The following is a 13,028-nucleotide window of genomic DNA, read 5'->3' as shown; positions in this document are numbered from 1 at the left end:
GAGGATATGCTTCGGGCCTGCATGATTGACTCCGGGGGTAGCTGGGATAAGCATCTGCCATTGGCTGAGTTTGCATACAACAACAGCTACTAGGCGACCATTGGCATGGCTCCTTTTAAGGCATTATATGGCAGACCGTGCAGATCTCCGAGTTGTTGGACCGATGTTGGAGAGCGGTGTCTCCTAGGTCTCGAGCTTGTACAGGAGACATCAGATGTTATTAATATCATCAGGCAGAGGATGCGCACAGCTCAGAGCCGGCAGAAGAGTTTTGCTGATCGCCGGCGTCGTCCCTTGAAGTTTGATGTAGGGGACCATGTGTATCTCAAGGTCTCACCCATGAAGGGCGTAGTTCGATTTGGAGCGAAGGGCAAGCTTGCCCCAAGATTCATAGGACCTTTCGAGATCATTGAGCGCATTGGCGCTGTGGCCTATCGGCTTGCCTTACCATCTCAGTTGTCTGGCATCCACGACGATTTTCATGTCTCTATGTTAAGGAAGTGTGGGTCAGACATCGTTCCTGTTATCGATTGGCAGCCGTTAGAGGTTCGTGATGACGCTTCTTACATCGAGCAGCCAGTTCGTATCCTTGATCGGAAGGAGCAGGTCCTCCGAACCAAGGTCATTCCCTTGGTGAAGGTTCAGTGGGGTCACCTTTCTGTTGATGAGGCATCTTGGGAGCGCGAGGCTGAGATTCGAGAGCGTTATCCTCATCTCTTTGATGATTGATTGTATGTTGTATGTTGTCTCTGATATTTATATGGCGATGTCTTGCTTCCTCTTCTATTATGATTTATGTTTTCTTATGATGATTGTTTAAATTTCGAGGACGAAATTTTTATTTGGAGGGGAGAGCTATAAGACCCGTGTCCTAATCCGTACCATTCCGTTGGCTTCCGCAGTTCTTCCAGTCAAATTTCGGCAACCTTCGCACCATATCTGACGTTTGCGCGCGATCTTAAGCCAGGTCCCGCACACCGACGTCAGCTCGATCCGAAACTTATGTCTTGGCGATCGCGTCGTCGCCGCAGTTCCAACGCCGTGACTTGCACACCGAACCGATACCCAGGCAAGAAGATGCCGATCTGCGTTTATTCCGAAGAAACACCGGGTGTTGCGGATTTCGAGAGAATCTCTACACAATTAGTCCCATCAATCAACCATTAATGCAACCATACCTCAAGTACAACAACCCATCCCTCTTTCTCCTCAAAGTCAACTCTCTCTCTTCACCCATCCCTCTTTTACTTACTTTTCAAACTAACCCATGCTTCATTAATTACACCCATCACTCCATCACCTCATATCACTCCCATCCTCTCATTTTCTCTCTCATTTCTCAAAATCTCTCCAAGCAACCAAGCCTCTCACGTCCAACACTTCTCTCCCAAACCATAAGTGTGGTCCACCTTCTCATCTTCCATCTCAACCATCTAAACCCCATCAACCTCCATCAAAGTTGAAGCTAAGGAGCATTGGAGTCTAAGGGACCAAGAAGAAGGAAGATAAGGTGGGTGATTTGCCATTATTTTAAATTTTAGGGCCCACTTGTTGGTGGGACCCATTTGAATGTATGTGATTTAATCAAGAGGGCCCATAGTGGCGGGGTTCCTCTATCTCACCGTGTATCTCTCTCTCTCTCTCTCTCTCTCTCTCTCTCTCTCTCTCTCTCTCTCTCTCTCTCTCTCTCTCTCTCTTTCTTTCTTTGTAATGGTGTGGATCCCACCAATATGTGTTACATCTCCCCCGTCCATCTACATCAGACGGTGTGGCCCACTCTATTATAGGTGATGATCCGCACCATCCACTGTTTGGATGGGCCCAATGCATCTTTATAAATATATATATACATATATGTTATATTTTATATAATATATGTATATAATATATAATATAATATGTATTTATATACATATATAATATAAGGTATGTATTATATATATATATATATGTGTGTGTGTATTTATATTCGTGGGCCACGTCCACGTGGGGCCCACCACAATGAAGTGATTATGTAAGTCGTCCAGCGTCCAGGGACGCTGGACGTTGGCAACGTGAAGTGTAAACTGGCATTGCTGTGTGCTTTGAAAAAAAAAGGAGAGAGAAAGAAGTGGTGGACCACTCATGCAGGCCCCACCTTGATGTTTTTATGCAATCCAAGCCGTCCATCCTCTTCCTCAGATCATTTTAGGCGTTGAGCCGAAAAATGATCTCAATCTGAACTTATGGTGGGCCATAGCATAGCAAACCAGTTTCCTACCATTGAAATACACCCCGATGCTACTGTACATCAGAAAACTATTCGATATTGGTCTCGATAGATTTGTATCGAGCCATAGGGGCCAATGAATGGTGTGGATCTGGCTGATGTGGGCCCCGTCTGTGGAAAACCACAGAAAATCAGTTTTTAAAAAAAAAAAAGAAAAGAAGAAGAAGCAGCAAGCAGCAGTGCTGCTGCTGCTGTCAGCGCTTACGCAGGCGCTGCCTGCGCTGGACGCGGACGGACGGACGGGCTGGGGTCACGGCCCCAGCTGTGGGCCCCACTTTGATGCGTTCGACCATCAGCACCGTGCATTTGATGGGTCCCCACGGACTAGCCGTCCATCCCAAAAATCAGCCTTATACGGAACTCATGTGGGCCATACCATTTAAAATCATGTGAAGACATGCCAAAACATATAAAATCACTTGGTGGGGCCTACCTGAGTTTTGAACGTTGCTAAAACTTGGTTTGGACCGTCAACTAGGTGGGACTCACCTAATGGGCGGGCTGGATCTGTGGACCACATCACAGTGGGCCCTAGGTTGGGTGGCCTCATCAACGTTAATGGCAAATAAACATTACTGTGGTGCCTCGTCTAGACTGGGTTGTACGAAAAATAAACATTACGGTGGGCCCCTCCACCTCGTGGCCCTATGTGATCAGGTTGTATGAAAAATAAACATTTCAGTGGGCCCTTGGCCCACATAACCCCATCAACAGGTTGTATGGGAAATAAATATTACAGTGGGCCCTATCCAGGCCCATATCACCTTATGAATAGTTTGGATGTCAAATGAATAGCACAGTGGGCCCTATCCAGGCCCACGTGACCTTATGAATAGATTGGGCGATAAATAAATATTACAGTGGGCCCTACCCTGGTCCACATGACCATGTGAACAGTTGGTTGGAAAATAAACATTATGTTGGGCCCTAGGTTGCTTGGAAAATAAACACTACTGTCGGTCTGAATGACCTTAACAATGGGTTGGATGGGAAATAAACATTATGGTAGGCCCCTCATGGGACCCACTTATGTATGTGTTGTAAACCATACCCTCCATTAGAGTGGGCTCCATCATGATGCATGTGTTTCATCCAACTGTCCAACCATTTTGGAGATAATTTAAGGCCCATTTTATGAGGCCCATTGTGATGTATGCAAGCCCATGTGACTAGGCCCATGTGGATGCATTTGTGGCCCGTCATTGAGGCCTACCTTGATATGTATCTGTGAGACCCATGTATGAGGCCATTTGATGTATTAGAGGCCCAATGGGATGTACATGAGGCCCATTTCATTATTTATGTGTTGACCCTTATAACGGGCCACGCCTTGGGAGCAATGCTGCTGGTTTGGCGTCCACATTGATAATGTTGGTTAAATGTCCGCATTATAACTCTCCTTAAGGCCCACTGATAGGCCCATACTTGTGGTAAGTAGGCCGCCTAGGCCCATCTTCGTTATACACAGAGCTCATCTCTTTATACATGTTTAGTATAGATCTATGATTCATGATCATCCGCATCATATGTATGCCTGATGTGAGGAGTGACCGATCATATCATATGCCTTCGGGCGGGCTGTTTATGGGCTCCCTAATAGGCGGAGTTGCCCCATATAAGTGCATGGTACGCGCAGGATTGTTACATGACTGATAGTGTGACTCATGCACTTGCATTTGTGTGATTGTAGTTACTGTATACCCTAACGACATCAGAGCCATTACCTCCACAAACACATCGTGGATGACTGGATTGGATACCGAAAATATTGTTTCTAGCATCGGGGCACTATAGATGTCCTTGGGTGAAAATCATTAAACCTGATGGTACCAAAAGATGATTCCGACGTCGAGACCGAGTGAATACATGAGTGCATGAGGGCCGAATACCAGGAGGCCGTGTCTCTCACTGTGTCGTGGTCGGTTGGAAAGGGGTGTGGCCTTACCCGCCTGAGGGCAGGGGGCATTGCTAGGCTGAGTTTGACCAGCTTGTGAATGGGTGCGCTATCGATGTGTCGGATAGGTATTGGCAGACTATTGGCTAGGCGGATAGTGAGGTTTCTTACGCTCACTTGGACTGTGCGGCTAGGAGAGCGACAGTGCCATTTGGAGTGTATTGAACCCCGGTGATTATCCAGAATGAAAACTGTACTGATACATGATGAGGACTGGCATGCTTGAGTTGCATCTCGCATCGCATGGCCATATTATGGCCGATAGCCTTGGTACGGCTGATTGCATTCATATGCTCATTACCATGATTTCCGCATTACTCTGACCTTGCATTTTGAGCACGCTTATATTGCGCACATGCTCACACCACCCTCTAAGCTTTCTATAAGCTTATGCACGATTGATGCGTGCAGGTGACGCCAGGACGCAGTCGCAGCCATAATCTCGCTGTAGTTGGAGCGTGCAGCTGAGCTTCTGGAGTTTTGTTTCTTTTGTTACATTGTATTTTCCCTTTCAGTCGCTTTGTACTAAAAAGTTTTTGATCATAGTGGATTTTGTGGTGGTGTTCTTGTGGTTATTGTTTGTGGGTTATACTTTTGTTATGCTCATTATGAATCAGACTGATGACTTGAAATCCTCCTTGTAGTATCCCAGGATCAGAACCTGGTGAATGGGTGCCGAGATCCGAAAATGGGGTTCTACGGAGGCTGTCGGCGATCGGGAATTTTGTGAGCCTGGTTTCCGAGTTCGGGGCGTGACAATGTCTCTTGAGTGAAGTACAACTAGTTAAAGGATTGTTTATCCATCATAGGATTAGATATCCCTTGAGATCTTTTGAGTCAGTAGAAGTTATGGTTGCAAATCCACCTCAACTTCGAGTTGAGGAAGCTCAGGATGAGAATGAGGTGCATCATGTACCCCCGCCTAGTACTCTGCGAGATTATTTACAACCAACGGAGGTGATCACACCATCCTGTATGATTTTTCTAGAGAATGTAGGACATATGAATATCAAGCTGGGAGTGATCCAACTCCTTCCAAAATTTCTTGGACTTGAATATGAAAATCCATATCTATACTTGAAAGAGTTTGATGAGATAATAGCCACTCTATACTTTCCTAATGTGTCTGAGGACACGGTCAGGCAAAAACTCTTTCTCTTCTCCTTAAAAGAAAAGGCTAAGACGTGGTTGCACTCCCTACGTCCACGATCGATTGGTAGATGGAACGACATGACAAGGGAGTTCACTAAGAAAATTTTCTCATATCATAAAATGAACACCCTCAGAAAGTTAATAATGAACTTCGGTCAAAAAGAAGGTGAAACATTTTTCCAATATTAGGAGCAGTTCAAAGATCTTGTTAGTTCATGCCCACAACACGATTTTGAAACGTGGCGCATCACAAATTTCTTCTACAATGGATTGACATATTCCATGCGCCAATTGGTCGAGATGGTGTGCAATGGGGAATTCATGAACAAAGATGTCAATGATGTGTGGGATTATTTAAACAGACTTGCTGAAAACATAGAATCATGGAGATGACCCACCACTTCTAAGCCTACCCAATCAAAGGAAATGAGAGGAATGTATACTTTAAATAAGAAGATGACTTGAATGCAGGGGTGGCCAATCTCGCAAGAAGAGTCGAGGCCACGAAAGTTCAGAAGGATAAGGCTAAGGAAGTAGTTTGCGATATTTACGCTTGCAACATACATACAACTAAAAATTATTCAACAATACCTGCTTTTCAAGAAATTCTGAATGAACAGTCAAATGCCGTGAACAACTACCAAAGAACTTTCAGTGGACCCACCTCAAATATATACAACTCCAGCTAGAGAAATGGACAAACTGCTACTCCTCAAGGATTCCCTAACCAATTACTGAATCAAGGGAACCTTCAAGAGGATCCGGTCTTAAAACACCTTCAAAATCAAGAGCTTTTCAATCAAAGTATATTGCAAGTCATTCAAGACCTTTTAAAGGCCATACAAGGGTGTGAGACAAAAATTTCGATTAGGAAGAAAGGGAGCTTTCCGGCCCAACCTCTCCCAAACCCTAAACCGCAATGCGAAATTAGTGACCCAAGTTCTTCAAATCAATATATGGAACAATCTAAGTCTATCAAAGGCCATTCAACCTCCTTTCAAAGGCTATAGCTTTCCGGCCCAACCTCTCCCAAACCCTAAACCGCAATACGAAATTAGTGACCCAAGTTCTTAAATTAATATGTGGAACAATCTAAGTCTATCACCACTCTTAGGGGTGGTAAAACAATTGACAAATCTATTCCGGTAAAGACTGAAAATTCTAAGGGCCCAGAAGAAGACACGGATGATAGACCTAGCATTGCCCCAATGGGTTAGAATTGAAAACTCGAGGTAGGCCGATTGCTCCTTTCCCTCAGCGGTTGATTGCACTAAAACCTCTATCAAACTCTCTAGATATTCTAGAGGTGCTTAAACAAGTGAAGGTCAACATCCCTCTACTGGATGTCGTTAAACAAATCCCTTCATACGCCTAATTTCTGAAAGATCTATACACTACCAGGAGACGGTAAACTATTCAACAGAGAATTTTTCTGACAGAAAAAGTGAGCATCATCCTTAAGCAAGATGTGCCACAAAAGTACAAAGACCCCGGTAGCCCAACCATCACTTGTGTAATTGGGAACTACTGAATCGAACACGCACTTCTTGACTTGGGAGCGAGTGTTAATCTGATTCCTTACTCGATTTATGAACAACTGGGCATAGGTGAATTAAAACCCACCCGGACCACATTACAACTTGTCGATCGATCAATTCATGTACCGAGAGGGATCATTGAGGATGTGTTGGTCGAAGTTGACAAATTCTACTAGCCTATAGATTTTATTGTCCTGGATACTCAACCCAACATGGACATGAGCACTCATATTCCTATCATTCTTAGCCGCTCATTACTTGCTACATCAAATGCAATCATTAATTGCAGGAATAAAGTTATGAGTTTATCTTTCAGAAATATGACATTGGAGCTTAATATCTTTTTCAATATGAGCAAACAGGTGGAGGATGATGATGAGGCCCATGACATTAACATGATTGACTCGTTTGTGGAAAATAGAGTACTCCTGACTCTATATTCTGACCCTTTTGAGATGTATTTGGCCCACTCCCCTGATTTGAATGATGACACGATTAGGGAGATAGATGTCATGCTTGAAACTGTGCCGGTATTTGAAGTTAACTGGTGGAGGCCACAATTTGAAGATTTAACCCCAAACTGATGTAATGCCTCTACCGTCTAGCTTCAAGATACCGAAGTTTGACCTGAACATGTTTATTTAGGTCAAGAAGAGACATACCCGGTGGTGATTTCATCCCACCTTAAGAAAAAATCAGAGAGTATGCTCATTTCTACTCTCGAAAAAGATAAAGGAATTATTGGGCATATCATCACGGATCTCGATGTGGTGAATAAACTCCTTTCAACTGAATGTTTCGACTCTCTAGAAGATTGCTTGGCACACTTTGAAGATTCAAATGATCCCATGATACAAAATATAGTGAATGCCTTGTGAGACAATACCTCGGTAGTTGATATTGACTGAGAGAACCCTTACTCTAAGGAACCTCCTTCCACAGATCCTGAATGTTTACCATCAAAGGAGGAGGAGCTGAAAATTGAACCTAAGTCTGAAACGTCGGAATGTGTTAAGGCTACATCACCTACTGAGAATTTTTCTGAATTTCACTTACTTGTAGTTTCTGATTCACCTTATTGCTCTAACTTTGAAAATTTGTCTATCACAAGTGAATCATATATACTTTGGATGCCTCGGGCGATTCATCGACGATTTTTTACTGAAGCTCATAAATTTCTTTGGAAAATCATGCTCTAAGGCATCCAAGTCTATTGCAAAAGGGGCTTTTGGATGATCTTGTTGAGAAACCTACTGATGAATTTATCCAGATACTGGCTGGAGGAGGAACCTTGCGGCTTGACTGAGTAGTTTTCTCCTGCTTTCCTAGTTTAAGATTATTCCTTTCATATACTTTAGGATTAGGATAGTTTACTTTTCACTATTTAGGATAGTTTGCTTTTCGTCGTTTAGGATAGTTTGCTTTCCGTTGGCTTAAATTCTTGTGTTAACCCATCTTCACATTGAGATCCTTGTGAAAAAGCCTCAAAATTCATTCTTTAGGTATTGCCTTTCCCTCACTTCTCCTTTATTTTCATTGCCTCATTTGCATTGAATGCTTATCTCTTTTCCATTGAGGACAATGTAGATTTTAGGTTGGGGGTATGGATTAGGCAGGTTACGTAATCAGTTGTTCTCCTAGTCTTTGAGCAAAAATTGTGGAAAAAAAAAAGGTGTAGAAAATTGGAAATTTTTTTTAAAATAAAAGTGTAAGATGCTTAATGTTAATGATTTATATCATTTGGATTCAGTTACTTGGAGATTTCAAAGTTAAGTTCGAGTTATTAATCCATGAGTAGAAGTTTTAAACATTGATCGAGTCATGATTTCACATGCCACATCTAGCAGTCACATTAAAGCTTCAGTCAACATTGAATTGTTAACTTAGTGATTATTTAGCATGAAAGGAACCCACCTAGGGAATTTGTCCATCATGTTTAAAATAATAATAATAATAATACCCAGCTAAAAAACAGTTGTCTTCAAAAAGGCCACATATTAAAGATCTTTAAAAAGGTTGACATAACGTGAAAGCCATCGATGGAAAAAATCAAATGCTGGAAGAATAAAAGAGGGAATTAAAAGATGAACTGTAAGGCAAGTATCGGTTTAGGCTTTGGTTGTCTTGATTGATCTTTTAATTATCAATGTTATCATGAAAGTAAAGAATTGAACCTTCGCCCATGCAACTCAATGTTTGGAATTATTCTAATTGGAGATTTCAGATACTTTGCTCGGGACTAGCAAAATGTTGGTTGGGGATTGTGTTGAGGGTCAAATATTGCATATTATCCCCCATTTATATCTTGGTTTTATGAATATGATAATGCTTAATGTTCTATTTTACTCATGTTTATGTTGCAAGGTGAATTAAAGAGCTTAGATGCTCAAGAATCACCAAGGCAATGGATGGATCTTAGGAGACAATTGAAGAATTCACATACCAAAGATCCAAGAAAATCAAGTGAGGAATGAAGAAAATCAAATATTTGAAGTAAAGAAAAGGAATCCTGAAATCGTCCTGAAAAAACATATTCTGAAACTCTGGGTCATTTTGTGAAATTGCACAAAGTGAAGTCTATTTTGAAAAACTGCGTAGAGTGAAGTGTATTTTAGCAAACTGCATAAATTTAAGGCGGTTTCTAGAGTTTTCCAACTAGGTGCGAAAGTTAGAGTTCCGCAACTATAATTAGGACTCCCTATGATGTTCTTAGGCATCTTCCAGGGTTTAAGGAGTTGAGCAAAAGGGTGGAGAAGCCATCGTCAAAAGTTTTTCTTCTTTTTCCTTAGTTGTTTTCATGCTTTCTTCTAGGATTTTAAATTCAATCATGTCTATAGTTGGCTAAACCTCTTAGTTAGGGCTAAGAGGTGAAGCTTGTAGCATGATGGGATGTTTCTATTGCTTTAATTCATGTTCATGTTGAACTTTATGATTTTAATTTGATATTTAAGGAATACTTTCAGTTTTTAATGGTTTACTGTGACTCAAATTATAGTAGATCTGCAATAGCTTTGAGTATCTTCTTTTCCTAATTTGAGATTGTGAAATTAGCAAGTCCTGTTGTTCACCATCATCCCTTGGGCATGGTAGGGTAATAGAATCCTTCCTAATCTTCACAATTCTCCTACTTTGAGATTATGGGATTGGTAAATCCTATTGTTTGTCATTGTCTCATGGGCATGGTTTGGTGATGGAATCCTTGCCAATTATCATAATTCTCCTTCATTGAGAATTAGGTCAATAGAAGTTCAGATTTAGTTTTATTGATGTATTTTTCAATTGGATAGGATAGGACTTCAATTCTAATTGTGTTACTTGAATTAAGCAAGAGGGCTCCCTGATCACTACAAGTGGATCCTTGGTATCCTAGTTCCCACCTTTAACTTTTTTGTTTTAATTACTTCATTCACACTTAATCTCTTAATCACTTTAGAATTAGTTTTACATCTTCTTCTAGTTCTACTTCTGGTTAATTTCAAAAATGCACAAGATCAGTCATTGTAGATTTGACCTCGGTCTTATCGAGATTATTAATACATTGCGACCCTACACTTGGGGTTGTGAACAATTTCCATATGTTGAATGGAATTTGCATGAGACTAGGGCTATTCACGAGTCAAGCTAGCTCGAAAAACTCGTTCGACTCGGCTCGAGTCAGCTGGAATTGACTCGGCTTAAATGGCCAATTCGGGCCTAGTCAAGCTAATTATTTGAAGCTCGAGTTGAGTTCGAGTCGAGTTCGACCAGGGGGCATTTTAACTTGACTCGAAGCTTGAACTCGAGCTCGACTCAACTCGATTAATAAATATCTTAAATATTATATTATATATATTTATATATATATATATATAAGTTTTAATTTTTTACTTTAAAAAAAAACCCTAGAGTCTCTACTCGACTGCACGCACCCACTTTCCCTTTCCCTTTCCCTTTCTTCTCTTTCTCTACTCGCTGCCAGCCGCATGCCCGCCTGTACCACCACCACCAATTTTCATTTCAGCTACACAATAATATGATTTCAATATCTTGAGATCTACTTCTTAGGCGAGAAACCCAAGAAATCCTAGATGGGTTCTTCTCAGATTTGTTAGAGCTTCAAGGAAATCCAATGATCTGATTGGCTAGAGCTCTTTACTTGGAATTCTAATATGTGTTCTGCTCTATTTCTTTTTTAGTACTTAGATTTCTACTGGTGGAAGAAGATTAAGAACAAATCGGTTCTTACAGGTTTCCTCATCCGATTCAAAGCTTTGTTTGGTTTTTTCATCGGGTTTTGCTTTGATTCTCCTAAGATTTTTGAATTTTTCATCAATGGAGGAGGATCAAGAGCAGAATCCATTACTCTCTCTCCTAACAAGCTTGAGCTCAACTAAAGGTAAACTCGACTCGACTCGAACCACTAGCTCGACTCGAACTCAACTCAACAGCTTTGGCAAACAAGCCAAGCTTCAATGTTGAGCTAGAGGCCGTGCTCGAGCTCGAACTTGAGTACAGCATGGACAAGCCGAGCTGTGCTTGGCCCATCTCGACTTGACTCGGCTCGATGCTCACCTCTACATGAGACCAATGCAATTCCATACCCCTTAATAGCCCCGTACCATTGGATTTTCATCTAATAGTCATTCTGTCCATCAATTTTGTCATATTATTTTAAGAGGCGACCACAAAAATGAAGTAGATCCAAGACAAGAGGGCTACAACACAAGAAACAATAGAGATGTCCACCATTGAAACCTTTAGATATGATGGGAGTGGATTAGTTATGGCCCAGCCTCACCCAAGACAATGCAAACCTCACTGTGGGGCCTACTCAATGTATGTAATCTCTATTCATGTTGTCCATCTGTTTTGCTAGATTATTTTAAAGCACAAGCTAAACAATTAACCAGATCCAAATCTCAGGCAGACCATACCATGAGAAATAATTGAGAATGACATGTAAGTCCTATTTGGATACCACCAAATATTTATTTTTTCTACTTACTATTGGTTAATGTCTTAAATATGTAAATTCAACAATCTGTAGATGACAGGATTGATGTCATTGAGTAGACTTCGATGCCATTGAAATCGACTCAATGTCATCGGAGAAAATCCAGAATTCATCGAATTGCTTGCCGGACATTTTTGATGCCCTATTCGATGTCATCGAAGGTTGTTGATGCCATCAAAAGTTGTTCGAGGACATCGAAGGCCTGCTTGATGCCATCAGTAAAATACAGTATTTTTATATTTAATCCCTGGAACATTTAGGTGTTTAGTTTAATGACATTGAAGTTTCATCAAAGGTGTCATCGAACGTATGCGCAAAGTTATGTAAAGTTGCGTATCCGCAGGATTTGTTTCCGATTTTGATTGTGATTCTCTCTGAGGCTATATATAATAGTGTAATCAGGATTGGGGAGTATATCAAGTCTTTTTAATTCGTTCTTAGGGTTTTTAAGAGCTTGTAAGGGGAGATTCAAAGCTTGTTCAAATCGAGTATTCTCTTTTATCTATTGTAACTTTCTGCTTCCATAGTGATTACTGTCACTTGTGCCGTGATTTTTTTCCGTAAAGCTTTTTTCAACGTTAAATTCAGAATCTTTGTGCTTGGGCTTGATTGTGTGATTGTAATACTTTACTTGATTAATCTCTATATGCTTATGCGAGTCTTCAACACTTACAACAATAGATAAGTTATTTCAGATAAGTTTGGTTTATGATTTGTTACAAGTAACTTTTTTACTTAAAAGTACTTAATCACTTCAATTGATTTTAAAAAAAAACTTTTCTACCTTTCATAAGTTGTTGGAGAGAGGCACGGGAGGGACGAAAGAGAGGAGTTGATTACTATGTCGCCTAACAAACATGTTTATCTTCTTAACAAGTAGAAACTAAGTTGTGGCATAAGTAACTTATCCTAAGCAACTTAAAATCCTGGGTTGTTACTCTTGCCCTAATGTAAACTCTCAAGTTTCAACAGCAGGTCAAACGTTTGAGTTCCCATGTGTGGTGAAATCCTACTAGGGCATGAGTGGGTGGGGGTGTGTGTGCGTGTCTGGAAACAAACAAAAAAACAAAAAACAAATTAAGATCCAAACACTCTATTAGAAACTTCTCATGAGCCACAAAA

The 13,028-nt window shown here is 41.0% G+C and overlaps 1 non-coding gene across 1 annotated transcript; it reads right to left on the bottom strand.

Moving 5' to 3' along the window:
* Positions 1–5,501: 5,501 nt before the first annotated feature.
* LOC131241883 (small nucleolar RNA R71) lies at positions 5,502–5,608 on the bottom strand. Its single transcript, XR_009169449.1, has one exon. It is a non-coding gene; the product is annotated as a small nucleolar RNA R71 (small nucleolar RNA).
* Positions 5,609–13,028: the final 7,420 nt, after the last annotated feature.

This window comes from Magnolia sinica, chromosome 3 (assembly GCF_029962835.1).
Source record: "Magnolia sinica isolate HGM2019 chromosome 3, MsV1, whole genome shotgun sequence".
In the NCBI taxonomy this organism is placed as follows: domain Eukaryota; kingdom Viridiplantae; phylum Streptophyta; class Magnoliopsida; order Magnoliales; family Magnoliaceae; genus Magnolia; species Magnolia sinica.
Note: the sequence above shows the minus strand (reverse complement) of the source record. Positions and strands in the feature narration are given on the sequence as shown.